At 41.5% G+C, this 17,135-nt stretch overlaps 1 long non-coding RNA gene across 2 annotated transcripts in view; it reads right to left on the reverse strand.

The window, feature by feature from the left end:
• Nucleotides 1–17,135, reverse strand: part of LOC113032743 (uncharacterized) — a 75,909-nt gene that overhangs the window by 22,102 nt on the left and 36,672 nt on the right. Inside the window, exon 3 of one of the 2 annotated variants that reach the window (XR_003273923.1) lies at nucleotides 11,991–12,451. The exons of the other annotated variant lie outside the window; for it this stretch is intronic. This is a non-coding gene — a long non-coding RNA (uncharacterized LOC113032743). Of the gene's footprint in view, nucleotides 1–11,990; nucleotides 12,452–17,135 lie in introns of those variants that run through there. 2 annotated transcript variants of the gene reach the window in all.

A 17,135-nucleotide genomic window follows, 5' to 3' on the forward strand; every position in this document is an offset into this window, starting at 1 on the left:
GATTTCCACAGTTTAGGCACAAAGTATGTGCAAATTATTTCATTCACCTGACACCAAAGAACAGCGGTTGCCTGGCACTTTCAGAGAAAATTAAATTAAGCGCCCGGAAAATGTTAGAGGAAAACTTGGAGGATATAGAATGGATTTATGGCTTTAAATCTGATGGAGCTTGATACTAATGCGGTATAAATCCTTGCCTTTCATTATAGTATTATATGAAACGCATTGGAATGGAGCGATGGATCCTATTTGACATTCCGTTACCAGAGCAGTTGTGCACAGCTTCACACTTAAGCCCTTTAAAGCTAATACATAAATGTAACATTACATATAGCTGCAGTGCTCCACAGCAGTTTTTTTCCCTCCTCTGACTGAATCAGCAAACACATGAAATTATTCTCCCAAATGGTTTAATTACTCAAACAGATTGAGGAGCGTAATGATGTTTTGCCTCTCCAATGGCAACAATGCTGCTAATCGGCTCAGCTATTATTCTGACAATGAAAATGAATCATAAGACGCTTGTTCCTTTTTTACAATATGTTAATGTTACACAGTGTAGTCAGCTGGGCTCACGGAAGAATTTAGAGGCAAGCTCAGTGCAGTCAAGTGTGTTCGCTGAATTGTCATATGTGAAATCCAAAACAATGCCCACCAAAATTGTTTCCTTGCCTTTTTTTTTTTACTTGTAACAAACTTATCAACACATGGAGACACAAACTAATTCAGTGTCTGACTGGCAAGGTCTAAGAATCTAACTATTGACACGTGACTCTAGTAAGAAGTGACTTCAAGTGAAACACAAAGAGTTTGTAAAAGTACGTCTTTCTTCATTAATGCATCCAGTTCCAATTTAGTCCACAGGGGACCAAATAGGAACGCTGATTCCTTGCTGGCCTGCCTGCACCGAAGGTGGTGGAAGCTAGATGGGGTCCATTTTGTCCCATGTCATTTGGTGCGGGGGGGACGGCACAGATGCATTGTGCCCTATGGCGTGGCTGTGGCGGCAGCACGTATGGGCTCATTGTGCTGCGATTATGTAGGACGAGCACGCCGCCTGCTAATCCGCCTGTGGGAGGGTGCATGCCTGTGAATTATTGCACTTTGGGAGAGGAAGAAAGAGAAGAAGGAAGAGGCAGAGAGGGAGATGAGGAGCACAGGAATAAGAAGGAGAAGAAGAAGAAGAGGAGGAGGTGGAGGAGGAGGAGGAGCGAGAGCCACAGAGAGAGAGAGAGAGAAGCCCCCTTGGCTGTGATTATGAAATGGTCTGTCACAGATTAAGGCTACAGGGATGCAGGCAGAGATGAGCCAGAGCCTCCCACAGACACACTGGCTAGTCAGGCTGCTTCATTGAGCTTACCTGAGGTTATACACGCCTCGCATCCATCGATGGATGTACAGCGCACACACACACACACACACACACAAACACACATGAAGGAGAAGAGGGAGGTGGGGAAGGCAAGAGGAAATGAGCGGGAGGGAGAGATTGAGAACGAGAGGAGAAAGCGTGAAAACAAACATGTTCCAAATAGGCTTGCAATTGAGAGAGAAGGGAAGAAAAGGGAAGAGAGGGAGAGAAAACTGTGCCCAAGGAAAAACACAAGAAAATAAAAGGGAAATGGGAGAGAGGGAGCTTGAGACTGTTGGCAGCCAAAGAAGACAGTGACTAAAATAAGACCTGTGTGGCTATTGTCTGTTTGCAAGAGGGCTTTGGTGATAAAAAGCCCACGCTATTTATCTTTCTCTTGCCTTGCCCTCCTCGAGAGCACAGATACCTGCAGATGTTTTCTCAACCACAGAAAGAGGAGAGAGTATGTCAGAAAAGAACTGAGCGCACAATGTGTTCACAATGTGGAGAACTGCGCTTCTTCTGCAGGTTTGTATAATTACACTGGGAGTCCTTATTCTAAGCATCTATTATTTTCATGCCTGGAAGCTTCAGAGGTGTGCAGCGTGGTGAGAAGGGTCAGAAATACTCAACTCCTCACTGACTGATTGACAGCTACAGCCTGCACTGTTCTGTCCAATCACACGCTCCACTGTCAGGTTGATTCTTCCCCCGGCTTCAAGTGGAGAAGAAAAAATGTTGCCAGAGTTTGTTACAGCAGAAACATCCATGTTTGATTGGCAGGCCGCCCTTCTTTCAGGACAGACAGAGCCAATCAGCTTAATTAGTCCGATGCTATTTCCAGGTTTTGTATCTACAAGGCTGGGATTTGTGAGTAAGGATTTAAGTTTTAGCCCGTTGTTTAAAGATTCACTGGGGCTTGCAGGTCTCTTTCACTGTAAGTCAGATGGGGAGTAGGTATACATCAGTCAAGCATCGCTAGGAGTTTCATACAGGTGTAGTGAGGTGGGTTTTTTTGTTGTTTTTTTCCTGCAGGTGTGGTGGTAACTCATCTTTTTTTCTATTTGTTTAGGAGAGAACAGAAATGAGTCATAACTCTGTTTTCTGTCGACAACAACTCTTATCTCTGTGCCACACTCGGAACTATTTAATACAGTATGATACTAAAGGAATATGCTTGTCAGTTTGCTGAATAGCTCCTTTCCCTACATCACAACCAGTCATGCCCACTTCGCACACTACAGGGCAGAGAACGTGTAGTATTCAACTTTTCCTTTAAGCAGACTTATTTCTTTTAATGGGTTTTTGTGTCTACATCATGAATGTCTTTCATGAAAAACTGGAATTTCTATTCACCAGTATCCATTTTTAACTAATCAGGTCTCAACTCTTGCATGATATCATTTTCTATTCCCTCACATCACGCCTGTTGACATCATTTCCCTAACAGAGCAACCATTCATGTAAAAGTGACAGGAGAAAAAAGTATTCACCAAATCGCAATTTGTAATGCACTGATTATTTATCTAATAAAAATTTATTTAGATTTTAGATGCCATTTATGAACAAATGCGTATACAAGTTCCTGCATGGTATTTTAAAAATCATCTGTCTAATGGAGTCATGCTGTTTGGCACAGTAGTTTGACCTGAATTAGTTTTGGGGGACACCAAAATCTAACCTCAAGGTGATAGTCCTTTCATTGTCCCATCAAGAAGGTGAATAAGGTGAAAAAAAGAAGAAAAAGAAAGGGAGAAGGAGATAAGAAGACAAAGATTAAAATAAACTAGCACAAAAAATACTTTATTAAACCTCAAAGTTGGGAAATTACCGTGTTACAGCAGCCTGAAGCCTGAAAAAAACGATTCAAATAAATAAAACATATAAAAATTATACAGTAAGGACCTTAAAAAGAATGTGGTGGTATTAGATAGCGGAGTTGAGGCAGATGTTAGACAAAGTGTTCAGCTGTATCTCAATAAGTAGTGCACACTGTATCAGCTGATGAAGGAATCTAAACAGGTGTTGATTCAAACTGGATTTAAACAGCAACAGCAAGGAAAAATTCCCACAGCAAGGAATAAAACATTCCACCAGCTGGAATATTTAATTTTTCAAGTATTTTTACTTTTTTTTTTTTTTTTAACAAAGGGGCACTCTTTGCAATAAACACAACTCAACTGCACGTACTTGGAGTGAAAGTGGTTCAAATTGCCGTTACACTACATCTATTGTATAACAACAATGCATTTCTCTTATGGAGATGAAGGAGAAGCAATTAGTCACATTCAGAGTCTATTTATTAGTAATGATGCACAGTTCACTGGATTTGTATACAAACTCAAGGGCATATAGCAGCATATCTTCTCAACCACGTGACAAAACTGTGGCCATCCTGCTCCAAACTGGATACACATACGTTTTCTTGCTGATCGCACGGTATTAAATGAGAGGGGATAACCCTTTGAAAGCAGTGAGTTATTACAACATCTCGGCCTGACATGACTGTAACAACCCAAGCTGATGCCAGATAATTGCTCTTGTGCTCGCCACTTAATGAACATAATTACTGTACCACGTTCTTCTGTATTCACCCCGTGATTAATTGTTACAACATTTCTTTGTTGGGTTCCGACAAATTACCCCCTCATACCACCGTTGCCATTTTCACATCAGGCAATCATAAAGTACGCAAGCAGGCACTCATAAAGACAGCCTAGAGCCACTTGAGAGCCATGTTGGGATTATTGGAGGAGGCAGAGGAAGTTAAGGACTCACCAATCAGTCACTTATTATCATTGAGGAAAGGTTTTTGAAGCTGTCATTTCAACCGGAGAGGAGAAGAAGGGGATCTCATGAGCACTATATCCGGCAAAGGCAGAAAGTGTCAGTTATCTCTTCACACACATGCATAAACACACTCTGAAGTGCACTGTCTTACGCGAGCGCACACACAAAAAATAGAAAAAGGGGGGAAGGGGGGGGGGGGCGTCTAAATAACTACAAATGCTTCAGCACTCACTGATGCATGCACAGCCACTTTGAGCTCCATGACACCTGTCAACTCAAAGGAAAATATGTCCACACAAGTCAAACAAAATAAGTTCTAATCCGATTCTCAGCCTCACGTTTGTGGGCAATTAGCTTGGGTATTTTTCACAGACGACCTAATTGAGAAGCTGTCACCCAGTTAAGCAAGGCCTGTCTTAAGAGCATTTGCTTAATAAGCCATGGCCTAATGCAATAAGGTGCCTATTCCCAATCAGCCATGACAAAGACTAATTTATGCCAGGCCAAATGAGCAAGAGGGGAGTCTAGGGGCTGAGTAATGATTGTGACCACTGGAAAGTATAATAAAAAAAGAAGAAGAAGTTTGAGAACACCTGTTCTAGACCTAATGCATTTCTTTTCCCGGTGCAAGTAAGAGCAGAGCATGTCCGCTATGGCCTCCTGTTGAGAGCAATGTGCTTCTTTTCGCGGCTTTGTGCCTCCATGCACATATATTCATGTATTTATACGCACAAACACGATTTCATGTTCAGACACATGTATATAGCACGCGCAACCCACAGCGCTCCTGTGTGATTGATTCAGCAGAGCATCAGATCGCTCACCGTGACAAATAGCTGGCTGACAGCCGAGCACAAAAAAAGCCCACACCCTAACACCTAACCTGTGAGGGGACTGGGGGCAAGGAAGGGGGCTGACCTAGCAGCAGGCCGCTGGGGCAGTCGCCATCATACAACCTTTTTTTCCTCCACTTCCCTTTTCTGCCTCGGCCCAAATCATTTTTTATTCCTTGCACTATTCCCTCTGTCTCAGTTTTGGGCTTTTTTTGTACTTCCCACCTTTTTTCCTACACTTCCTACTTCTGCATCCTCCTCAGTATCTCTGTAAGGTATTCTGTCCCCCGATCTCTCTCCCTCTCTTTCGTGGGGAGTGATAGATTCCCCCTCAGTTCATTTATCCTGGAAGCAGAGGAGACGGCAGTGTGATGTGATCCATCTCGCCGGCGATGGAGGGAGCGCGGCGTCCCTGATCACAGGCCCTATCAATCTCACTCATAGGGGCCGGATCAGCGCTGCTGTCAGATAGCAGACACACATGGCCTGTTTGAAATGCTAGGACTTCCTACTGTACCTAGTGCACTAGCACTCACAGGGGAACTGAGTGTAGCTAAGACAGGGAGACCCACAGAAGGGATGTTGCTGTTTCTGAACCCCAGGGAGGGAAACACTTAAGGCATCCAGACGTAACTGGCAGGACAGAGGTGAAATGAGTTAAAACAAAACTCCTTTCTTTTCCACTGGCTTTATGTGGAAGTGATGTGCAGAGTTCAGATACACTTTTAAAAAGTTGGTCTGCGTTTTCAAACAATTTTTCTGCCATTAGTGGAAGACGGGATATTATTATTCCTTCTTCTGTGTCCTGTTACCATTCAAGTTACTTTGAGTATTTTAGATCCATATGCTAAATTTTGAATTTGCTAATTTGATTAATATTTTGGCAACTTGGACTTTCAGATGAACAAATTCAGCAATCTTTGCAGTTATAAATGGTTGACATTGTATCACTGGAGTTCCTTTACAGTTTGTCTTTTGGGTATTAAAAGTTGTTATACTAGAGTCAAGGGTAACCTAAACAATCACATCAAACACAATATCAATAATCTGATGATTCTATTAACATGACATTAATTTGAATTCTAATTAAGCATGTGGAACTTACTGTGGGTCAGTTTTCTGTCCAATAAACAATCACTTCTTTAAAAAAAAAATGCCAACCAGAGTAAAATAAAGGGATTATTTCAGCAATGATGTTACTATTCAAGTAAATTACTGTTTCATAATCACAGTTTTATTTTTTGTTGAGAAATGAAGTGGTGAACGTTAACCATTCACCCAGCATTCAATCCTTATCAGAAGAGCAGTTTATTAATACAACTTACACCGTGGTACACACTGCACGCTTCGAGTTTTGTCAGGTATCGACAACATGAAGGTTGCTATTTGAACAGCAGCATTTCAACACATGTCAGCCCACATTTCCCAATATCCTTGCCATATGCTGTATCAAAACACATCAAACTCTCCTTGACACTCAAGTACACAAAAATCACCCTCGCCCGTGACATAAACCACCCTTTACACACACTCCCCTTTACACACTCTGACACCCCTCAAAAAACACTTCCCTACTGACGTGTAACACTCTCATGCACTCATCCACAGACACTTCATAACCTGACATGCATCACCCTGACACGCACACACATGCACACATCCACACACATCAAAAGCAGTGGGCTGTAAAGTGCTGTCCCTATCCACCCCAGACAGCGTCGACCAATCAAATTAGGCCTGATCAAAACATGCCATTCAAAGCCAGGGCTGGGGGTGGGCATTCGGTGAAGAGCAGCCGAAGCTCTGACCTTGGGAGCAATTAGCATGACCAGAGAGAGTGAGAGACAGAGCCGGAGACTTAGGGAGAGAGAGTAAGGGGGGGGGGGGGGGGGGGGGGGGGGATGAGTAGAATAAAGAAATAGGTAATGCAAACCCACCCTCCTCCCCACCCTCCCACCACCTCACTAAATCTGGAAGTAGGGGATGGAGCCCTCTGAGGGCCCACTCAGCACAAGGTCCTGTTCTTACCCACCTCCTCCTCACAGCCTCTTCACCTGAGCTCCTCTAACTCTCTTGCTGCCTACCAGAGTTACCCGGTGCAACCCCTGGGCCCAGGTCTTCCCTTGAGGAAACCAAGGCCTCATCTCTGCATCTTCCTCAAACTTGATCTCATTAGATCTTGCACATCATGTTTATTTTTGCATATCACTGGGTCCAATACAATTGTTGTGTGTGTGTGCAAAAGAATGAGACTAATACTGACACTTTGCTGAACAGACATTTTTATTTATTTTCTAGTAATTTAAAAAAAATCTGTTTCTTCAATAATATCAATATCTACAATATTTACTAATATATATCTATATCTATCTATCTATCTATCTACTAATTAGGGGTGCAACGATACACAAAATTCACGGTTCGGTTCAATATTTTTTTGATACAAAAAAATGTTCATGCATTTTTTTATTTTTCATTTATTAAAATTATAAATATATATTTTAACTCAAAAGTACAGTTTTAAAATGTTGTGTTGCTGAAACAACAAAATAACAAAAATAAATAAATCTATCTGATCGAGAAATCGCTCATCTTTGGAAAAGAGAGTTTATTACAGAGAAATGGGTCTTTCCAAAATAAAAGCTATACCATATGCTTCTTCTGGGCTATATTCTCAGCAGCATATTAAACATATCAGGTCCCCATAAATAGAATCATGTACTAACGGCTGTCTAAAGGACTCGGGTAAAGTTTGTAGCATGCGTGCTTGTTGTTTTTGTCTGCTTCCACTTGTCTTTGCACTAGGATGATGTCGGTGTAAATGTGCAGTCATATTCTTTGTGTTCCCACTAGTGCTGTCAGCGTTAATCTCGTTAAAATGACGTTAACGCCATAACGCGGCAAATCTTCGTTAACAAGTTACTGTGGATCGCCCCGTGCGTGGGGCTGGGCGGCGTCAACACGTTAACAAGCTAACTGCGCTAACGCACTAGTTCCCACCAATTGAGCATTGCGTGGCACATCTGACATACTGTTTTACTTTTGTCCATGACGCGCTTACCATCAGGGTCATACTTCACATGAAAACCAAGATAGTTCCAAACGTCACATCTGAATGAGGGTGGGGGAGGTTCAATTTGCCATGTTGCAACGAGCTTAGCTGTCTCGCTAGCTTGCGCTGCGCTCAGTGGATCTGCACTCGACAGTGCAGCCTAGGCGGAGTAGTCGAACGCAGATCCACTGAGCGCTCAACACAGACAGCATCGTCAGAAGGAAAGTTGATAAAATAAATAAAAAATTTTGTATCGTTCGATAAATATGCGTACCGAACCGAAAGCACTATATCGAACGGTTTAATATCGATACGAGTATTGTTGCACCCCTTCTATCTATCTATCTATCTATCTGTATGACACTTTAAAGTAAAAGAGCCCCTTTTCCTTTGAATGCAGCACCATTTGTTACCATTAGCAAACTGTTTATTTAGATGTGTTACTACTAGAAACGTCACTCCTGACACTCTTCCCGAATCTCTGCACCTCCTTCGCTTCTACCTGGGAATCTAATTTCAATTGACTGCCAGACAGAGAAGGTTTGAGGTTAAAACCATACTGTAAAAAGGCTGGGTAGGACTGCCTAAGAGGGGTCCGCAGGTTCAAATTGTTTTCTATAAGTCACCTCTGTGGGGGATTTGTGTTTATCCCTGGCCATTGATTTGCTGCTGGGGTTCATTGGGTAAGTGGGGAGAGAAGGGGGCAGTAAGGTAGAGTAAATAGGGGAATCCAAGAAAGGCTGACGAAGGGTCTTCACCCTGCTCTTGGACCTTCTGAGGGAGGTGTTGGGACGGAGTTGCTGAATGAAACTATGTTTTATCTCATCATTTTTAGGTATACATCAGTGCTGAAATGAAAAATATAGATCATTTAGACCCACAGAACATAACATAATTCATTTAAGCAATTTATCAAGTAAAAGCCCCTGAGGTGTGTTGATCATATTGTCATAAATGAGGATTTGTTTTCCTCTTTCCTGTATACTGTTAATATTTGTCTATATTTGATGGGCATTTTTTTCCAGATTTCTTAGGATGAAATGCACTTGCTTCACTTGGTTGCAAGTAAAACGTACACTGGAGAAGAGTAAAGTTAAAAGTTTACATGATTTTTATTTTTAAAGCTAAGAGACCAAGACTTTGGGAGGGTTGTTTGCTTTGAAAACACACACTTTATACTCCAGAGAGGCCATAATCCCAGCCTCTCTGGAGTATCAGTGCATTGCTACATATGTATTGATTTAACATGTAGCTTTTTATGTGCCCTCTTTCAACTTGCAACCTCCCACACACCGTATTTACCTGACTGCCTTGCTTTTATACCTCTTACAATATTGGTACACATATGCACCGATAAACACCACGCTTTTATTATATTATGCTAAACACTTGGCATCAATTCAACATTGTGGTTTTATTTCCGTCTTTTCCCTTTGTCTATTCTAGTTTTGTCTTTCTGGTACAATAGGATATTCCTGATGGGGGGATTTCCATTTCCGTGCATTGTTCTACCAAGCTCTTGTCATTCTGCGCCTGTTGTTCTCATCTCATAATGCTGCTTTGGAGCTCACCCCATGACTCGCCTGTTTCAGTTTCACTTAGTGGCTTAATTACCGCTGAGCGTCTTTAATGCAAACCATGAGAGACAAATGGAAAACAAATACAATCAAGACACTGTCTTATTAACCAGGTTGTCTGATCCTCCACAACACCTCTTCTGCTAGACAATACCTCGTCTCCTTGTGTGTTCTGTACACTACAATGTGCTGATGGAGACACTGCGCAGTAAATGTAAATACAGGTTTGCATATGCACACAGTACAACACTGATTTGTAATGGGGAAAAGGTAAGGAGGCATAGGGATGGCATTGCAAAGGACTGTTAGGTTAATCAGCAAAGTAAAGAACATCCAAAATCAAAATAGAAGGAGGGCGGACATAAACGGAAGAAAGAAGAAAAACAACAATTGAAATGCATGCGATCCAAAAAATGTTATCATATGTGTACCTATAAGAGAGAAATTAGAAAAAAAAGACTCCAAAGTTTAAATCACTGAGAAGCTACATCTCTTGTGTTTTTGCAAGATACTTTAAAAGGCTTTACAAGTAGCTGTTATATTAAATTCCACACATAACAAAAATGCACGTTTTAATTTCTGCTTTGTCTTTGAGCTAAAACTGTTTTTAAAAGGTATTCCTAGTAAAACTGCAACACGGACGAGTTTAAATAACTTTGTGCAAACTTCAAAACCCAGCTGCTAAGAAGTTACAGTAGTGAACCATCCATGGATGTGCTTCGGAATATGCTTGATCAGCCATGCATGTTTTGGATTTCTACTGGTGTGTATTCATTTGTGTTTGTTTAGTTTGGGGAGCGAGCCTCAGCTTGACAGTCATCTTGAGGGGCCTGCTTGCCATACCCATAAACAAGACGGGTCCAAATTAGCCGCTCAGAAAGCCTGTGGCCTTGAGTGGTGCTGTCCTACCCCCCAGCTACATTATTGAGCAATGCTAATGATCCAGGCTCTACTCATTTACTCTCTTTTCAACGCCGTTTCACTGGCTCTCGGACCAGTTTTAGCTAAGCTCATGATGTAGCAAGGTTTATCATTTTAGATTTCGCCCCTTCTTCTTAAAAAGAAGAAAAAAGGGGCAGTGGAAAAAAAAAACAAAAAGAAAAAAAACACATACCCAGTGGGAGCGGGACTCTTCACTCTGTCTCTTGCTGACTGACTCTCTCTCTCAAGGTTTTGGTAAGCACTGCTGCTCCTCCAGGTTTTAATAAGCAGTGGAGCAGAGGGCTTGTGTGTGCGTGTATGTGTGTGTGTGAGTGCATGGCTGGTTGTACGTGCGCGAGTTTGAACAGTGAGCCGGTAACGAGACATACACCCTGTCTACCACCACTACCAGCACAACCAACGCCGCGCCACTGTTTACTCTAGCAAATCCTGAACGAGGCCGCGGTGCTCCGAAGAGAGCTTTGCTCCTGTTAATTGGTCATTAAAAGTAGTGGTTTGTGGGCCTCACTAAATCTTTAAACAGGCCATGAAATAATAAAAGGGGAGGTTTGTCACCGCTGTTCGCTTCCCAGAGCAGGCGGAGAGGGAGATAGGAAGAAGAAAGAGGAGCAGGACTCGGCTTTTGATCATTATCTGCAGAATTAGCATGACTGATAATAATTGCTCTGTTCATTTCAGACCTTGTAAATACATTGTAGATGTGGGGCTGAACGTCGGCAGATGAAAGGAGGTTGTCACTGATGTGTGAGGGGGTAGAAAGAGGTGGGCTGGAGGGGAAGATTGTGGCAGTAATCATGATTAGTGAGAAGAATACAAAGTCTTGTTAGACACAGGTTCAGGCAGCGGTAGATTGTTGTTCTTTGCGCTGAACCCACAGCACTGCACATGTTTGACAGTGGGTACTTAGGTGTGTGCGGTTACATTGTTATACTGTTCTGTGTAGGAGGAAAGACTACTGAATAAGCTGAAGAGCCAGCGATGAATTTGCACAATGACAATCCTCTGACTTAATACTAATGATATCAAAGAAAGTTGGCTTTATTAAAAAAGAAAGAAAAAAACCCGACACCAGCAGGATGGAGACAACAGGCGTCAAAGCATACATGTAAACACTATCTCACACACACAAACCATACTGTGTATTGTACCCTCCTAAGCCCTGTGAGAGTAATGATTCTGTTATACTTGCATGGCTTCTCATATATTGATTCGGACCAGGAGGAGGCCCCTCCCACAGGGGCCCCATTCCTCGGCTCCCTACTCGGCTCCTATTGTGCCTGCGTGTGCATGTGTGCAAAATACCAGCAGTTGGTGTGTCAGCAGAGACTTTGTGTGTGTAATGCAAGATGGAACAAAAAAAAAAAAAAAGAAGGTTGAAATAAAGAGAGGAATCTGGACTCTGAATCTCTCTGACATCTTTAAGAGTAACGACCAATCCCCTTACACCACATCCACCAGCGTGTGCACATAAATTCACACACAACATATGACCGTGCACACCCTCATTGTTGGGGTATCAGTTCAAGCCGTCAATAATGGCGCAGTGGACTGTGAAGGGACAGGCATGACCCAGACTGCCCATGCTGTTATGTCTGCGTGTGTGTGTTGGGTTCCATACAGTCATGCAAGCGCACCCAAAAGACACGCACACACAGATTAAGAGAGCCTGATCGCTGACCCACATGACCTTTCCCTCTTCACCACCCTCCTTCTGTCTGGGTGCTCGCCCGTGTGTGTGTCTGTGTGTGTGTGAACCCCCTCTGTCTCCCTTCTTCTCACTCGTCCACCCAAACCTCCCATTGTTTCCTCTCCTCCCCTCCATTGTCTCAGCTGAGAATGGAGAGATGAACAGCCGGTGAAAGAGGGATGCTGATGCAGAGAAGTGTCTGCTGGAAAGTTCTTCATGCTGTGGAAAAAAAAAGAAAAAAAAAAAAAAGAAGAGGTTTGCTGATGTGTTTTTTGCCAACACTCAACTTAGGAAGGTGAGACCGCAACAGTGGATAAAATCCATTTGGGAGCAAATTACCTGCATCACCACTATTCATTTTTTCTGTTTAATTGAAAACAGATTCACACTTTATTTAATTAGAAATTAGCATAACTCTTTTGCCTTTTTATTTAATGCACAAAGACCTCGAGTAATTTTCATGTTTTAAGCCGAAGCGCTCTCCCAAGTTTTACATTTTCAGCCCTGAAAGTGTTGATAAAACAGCAGACATCCTCAATTTGTTTTCCATCCAATCATACAATTTTTTTCTCCTGTTTTCATTGCAGCAACTACTTTACTGTATTTTCTGAATGCCATCCATCATGTTTAACTTCCCCTTTATTGCAGCGCGTTGAAAATGCATCTCACTTAAAACGAACAAAGCTTAAATTTGTCTTGCCGCTACGCTGACTGCCGTATTTCACGTGATATGAACACATGAAGGTAAGACATGATTCTACCACAGAAGATACATTTGACCTATGAAGTAATATTTTGAAAACGCTCCGGCAAATTCACATGACAGCTAACTAGGTTTTGGCTGCCATCTTCAGGCTGTTGTGAGTATTACTCCCCACAAGCCACAGATATGATTTAAAAGCCCTACAGCTAAACATGGTGATTGTTCCTTCATGAAAATTAGACATCCCCACCCCTAATCGCTTTTAATTTCATTCAAGGATTTGTAGACACCGTAACCCTAAGACTTACGTTACACATAATCATTACGTGTGGCATGTGTTTACATAAACGTACATCAACAGCTCAGATTCTTGTAGATTTATATGCACCTTAATGATTTTCCTCAAAAGCGTGAACAGTTAAAGTCTGAGAAATGAACAGCAGAGCAGTCACCATATGAATATACGGCAGGCTGAAAGCAAAATAATCACCGTGGTTAAATCTATCGCAGAGATTTTCAGAGAAATAATAAGTACATTCCCAGGTAGCTTTCAGGCCAATTCAGCCAGGTTTACCACTGCAGTGACTCTGGATGTGTTTTTTTTATATACAAATCTATCTGGAACATTAGATACAGTGAAAGGAAGTGTGCTCCAAATCATTCTCTGAACCCTCAGGGAGTTGTGGTATTAAATAAGACCTACATTTGGAGCATTAGTGGAATTCAATATGGGCAATGTAATTATTCTGCTCAATAAGCCACTGGAGGAGGATATTCCATTTGCTACAAGCAGGTAGATTCAGGTGCTGTTTTATGTTCACACAATATCATCCAACTCGCTACTAGAAATATTACACAAACATCTGCCAAAAAAAAAAGAAAAACGCTTTGCTTTTAGTTCATGATTATAACTGTTTATCCATTTTACTGTTGCTGGAAAATGACAAAGTGGAAAAAAAAATCATTAAATTCTAACATTTGAACATTTTACGTGGCCAGTACTGATGAAGCAATTCGCCAATTGGTTAATTTAATTTAAAATCAAAACTAATTCGTGAAGCAGAAAGGTTAAAAAACAACCTTCTCAAATGTAAAGATTTGCTGATTTTTCCTGAGTTTTTGACTCTTGTATGTAACAAACTTAACAGACTTAATCATCAAAAACAACAATAATCTGCAGGCCAAAAACCCCATTTATCAGTGCAGTAATATTAAATGAATTACCATCTTAAAATAAAGAGAGCAGAACACATGTCAACGGATAAACATGAAGCTACAGTACAGTGCTAGAGCCTATCTGCAGCATCACCGACCCAAAACATAAAGAGTGCGAGTTTGAAAAGAGACAGGGAGGGGGTGTTGGGTAGGGGGGGTATGCGTTTCATGCTGTCCCAGTTGCCTAAAGTGATTCTCTCAATAATGTATTAGAGTACTTGTTTATTATTTACTGTTTACACAGCTCTAGTCATGCTGCTTTTGTGGATTGACATTCTCACCCGCACCGTCTGCGCAGAGCAGGCGAAACAACAAGCAGCGCAGACAGACAAGCTGGTCCCGCCAGCCGAAGCAGGCAGCCAACCAAACCTGGCAGCCACCCGCTCCACGCCACGCTCAGTTGATGCAAAGGCACTGGACTGAGAAATAAAAGACATCCCGGTTCATAGGAGCCGTTGTACATGCATCCTGAGGTTGTCAAAGAGAAACACACACATACACAGTGGGGGTTTGAAAAGGGTTGGGGGAGGAGGTTCTGAGGGCACTGAAGGGGTACTGATATTAATAATTATGCAGACACCAAACTGGCCAACACCTCCCTCATCTGCCTTACTCATGTTTTTTGTTAATTTTATATCTTCTTTTAGCAATCTTTGTGTATGAATTAAAAGAATGGAAATGGAGGGTGAGAACCTTACCTGGTGAACAAGATATGGAAGAGTTATTTAACCATTTACAAACTACACAAACACGCACAAAGAGTGAGCGAAAGGTATACTATAAGACTATATGATATCATACCAGGATTAAGTGTTTTTTTAGCTCAAGAGTATAGCAAGTTTGGCATAAAACTACATTTTCTCTTCAAAATGTAATTAAAACTCAAAGGAAATCCCTTAAATCTCAATGACTTGAGGGAAATGAGTGACAAATACTTAATTTTTTTCTCATGCCACATAGGCTCAAACCTTAAAGCAAGGCCGAACCCGAAATTCAAAGTTCAAAAAATGAACAGAGATGTTTTAATTCCACAAAAGCCAGGTTAATAATGTTTTTGCAAGCTTTTAAAGTTTCTTTCAATTCTGTGGTGTTTGTATATTCAGTAGGAAAATTTCAAAGTCCGATCAATTATGAGAAAAATTTGCAAATTAGCTCATTTTGATCAAATCTAATAATTAAATAACACCAAGAGTGATGACAGTGAAATATACGGTACTAAGTAAATGTGTTTCGATGATTACCTTATCTTGGATTAAAAGAAGTATCTGGATGTTAAATATAAAAGACAAATTAGCCTCCAATTATCTGTTCATACATGCACAGCAGATGTCTCCTCACAGCACATGTGAAGTGTTTATTGGGGGAGGAACTACACCAATAAAAATCTGGTGATTACAACCAGAAAAGTCTATCTCTGGTCATAGCAGACAATAATTACATCGTCTGGTGCAGACTTTAAAGCCGATCAGTTCCCAGGCCAATTTCTTCTGGAAAAAAATGAAAATGTGGAGGTAGACATTTGTGCGCACACATGGGCACACTCGCACAACAGACACTTACTGTACCCCAAAAACAAAAACAACCACAAGCTCTCTCTCTCTCACATACACACAGCATTTTCAAAGTCATAAAGCGAGGGGACTTCAAATGCAGCTATTTGTTTGGGGCCTGTTGTCGTGGGAATAGCGAGTGCGACTGTGCTGGTTCATTAGAATTCCTTTCAAGTTGTGGAGTGCGGCCTCCCTGTGTTCCTCTCCCCATATTCCCTGACCCCGACGCATCTCCATGGGGCTGAGGTAGGGCGGGGCACAGGGAGAGGACGGGGAGGTAGGGGTTGGAAGTAAAGCACAGTACATTGCACTGCAAACATACAGCGAGATAATAAAGTACACACTGCCTGCACCAAAACACACATCAGAAATAGTTCTTTGAACTGGATGTAAAGTCAGAAAAAATAAATAATAATAAAACGCGCACGTGCCGAAAAAGGCACACGCTTTCTTACCATTTAATGCAGGTAAACAGCCACATACACAAACAGACACACAACAGAGAGCTCTCCTCCCTAACAGTGTCACCTCGCTGCATCACCCTCTCAGGGATGCTGGGGGAGGTTCGCCTCAGCAGGCACAGCTCAATGCTCGGTCGCAGGAGAGCCTGCGATGTTGTGTTCTTGCCACCAGAGATGGTGGCAGAGAAAATTGTTTGTGTAACACACCTGGATCTTTCTGGCGCACTAATAATTAGACCTCTCAAGAGCAGCTTAATGTTGCCTCGAAAGTCCTCAACGCAAGAACAAATCCTGAAGCATCTGCATTTGACGACGGTTAAAAATGAGCGAGTCGCATTTCAAACGTAAGATTAAATAACGCACACGTGAATTAAGATTTCGACTGGTAGGCAGGAAAGAAGAAATCTCCTTGATATCCAGTTATTATAGTGCTGCTTAACTAACATGTATCTTCTATGAATAGACGTGAGATGCGCTCAATTTTACTGAAAATTTAAATTTAAGTTCAAACATTTTAACACTTGCCTCTGCGAACAAACAAGAGCAAATATTCTCGAGTGATTAGAATTTTACATAGAAACACAAACACTATAATGTGATGGAAAAATACTAAAGATCATAACCACAAATGTTCATACAGATGTTGAACAGTGAAGAATTACAATCATTTATACTGCTGGCAAAATGAAAATGTATTTTTGTGGGCTTTTTATACTTCCAAACCATTACTGGAGCATTTTGGTGGAACTGTGATAATGACATGTTCATCACGATGAGAAACAATCTTGTGAAAGCGCAAAAGACACAAATTATTGTTTGGGTCTAAAACATAAACCACTGATTGCATATCTGTGAAGACTGAATGAGCAATATGTAATAATATTAGTAAAATAATTTAGACAGACAAGTCAGCCTTTCTTTTGGAATATTAACTGCATTTAAGGCATTTATTATGTAAGAACATGTGGAATTTC

Source organism: Astatotilapia calliptera, chromosome 11 (assembly GCF_900246225.1).
Source record: "Astatotilapia calliptera chromosome 11, fAstCal1.2, whole genome shotgun sequence".
In the NCBI taxonomy this organism is placed as follows: domain Eukaryota; kingdom Metazoa; phylum Chordata; class Actinopteri; order Cichliformes; family Cichlidae; genus Astatotilapia; species Astatotilapia calliptera.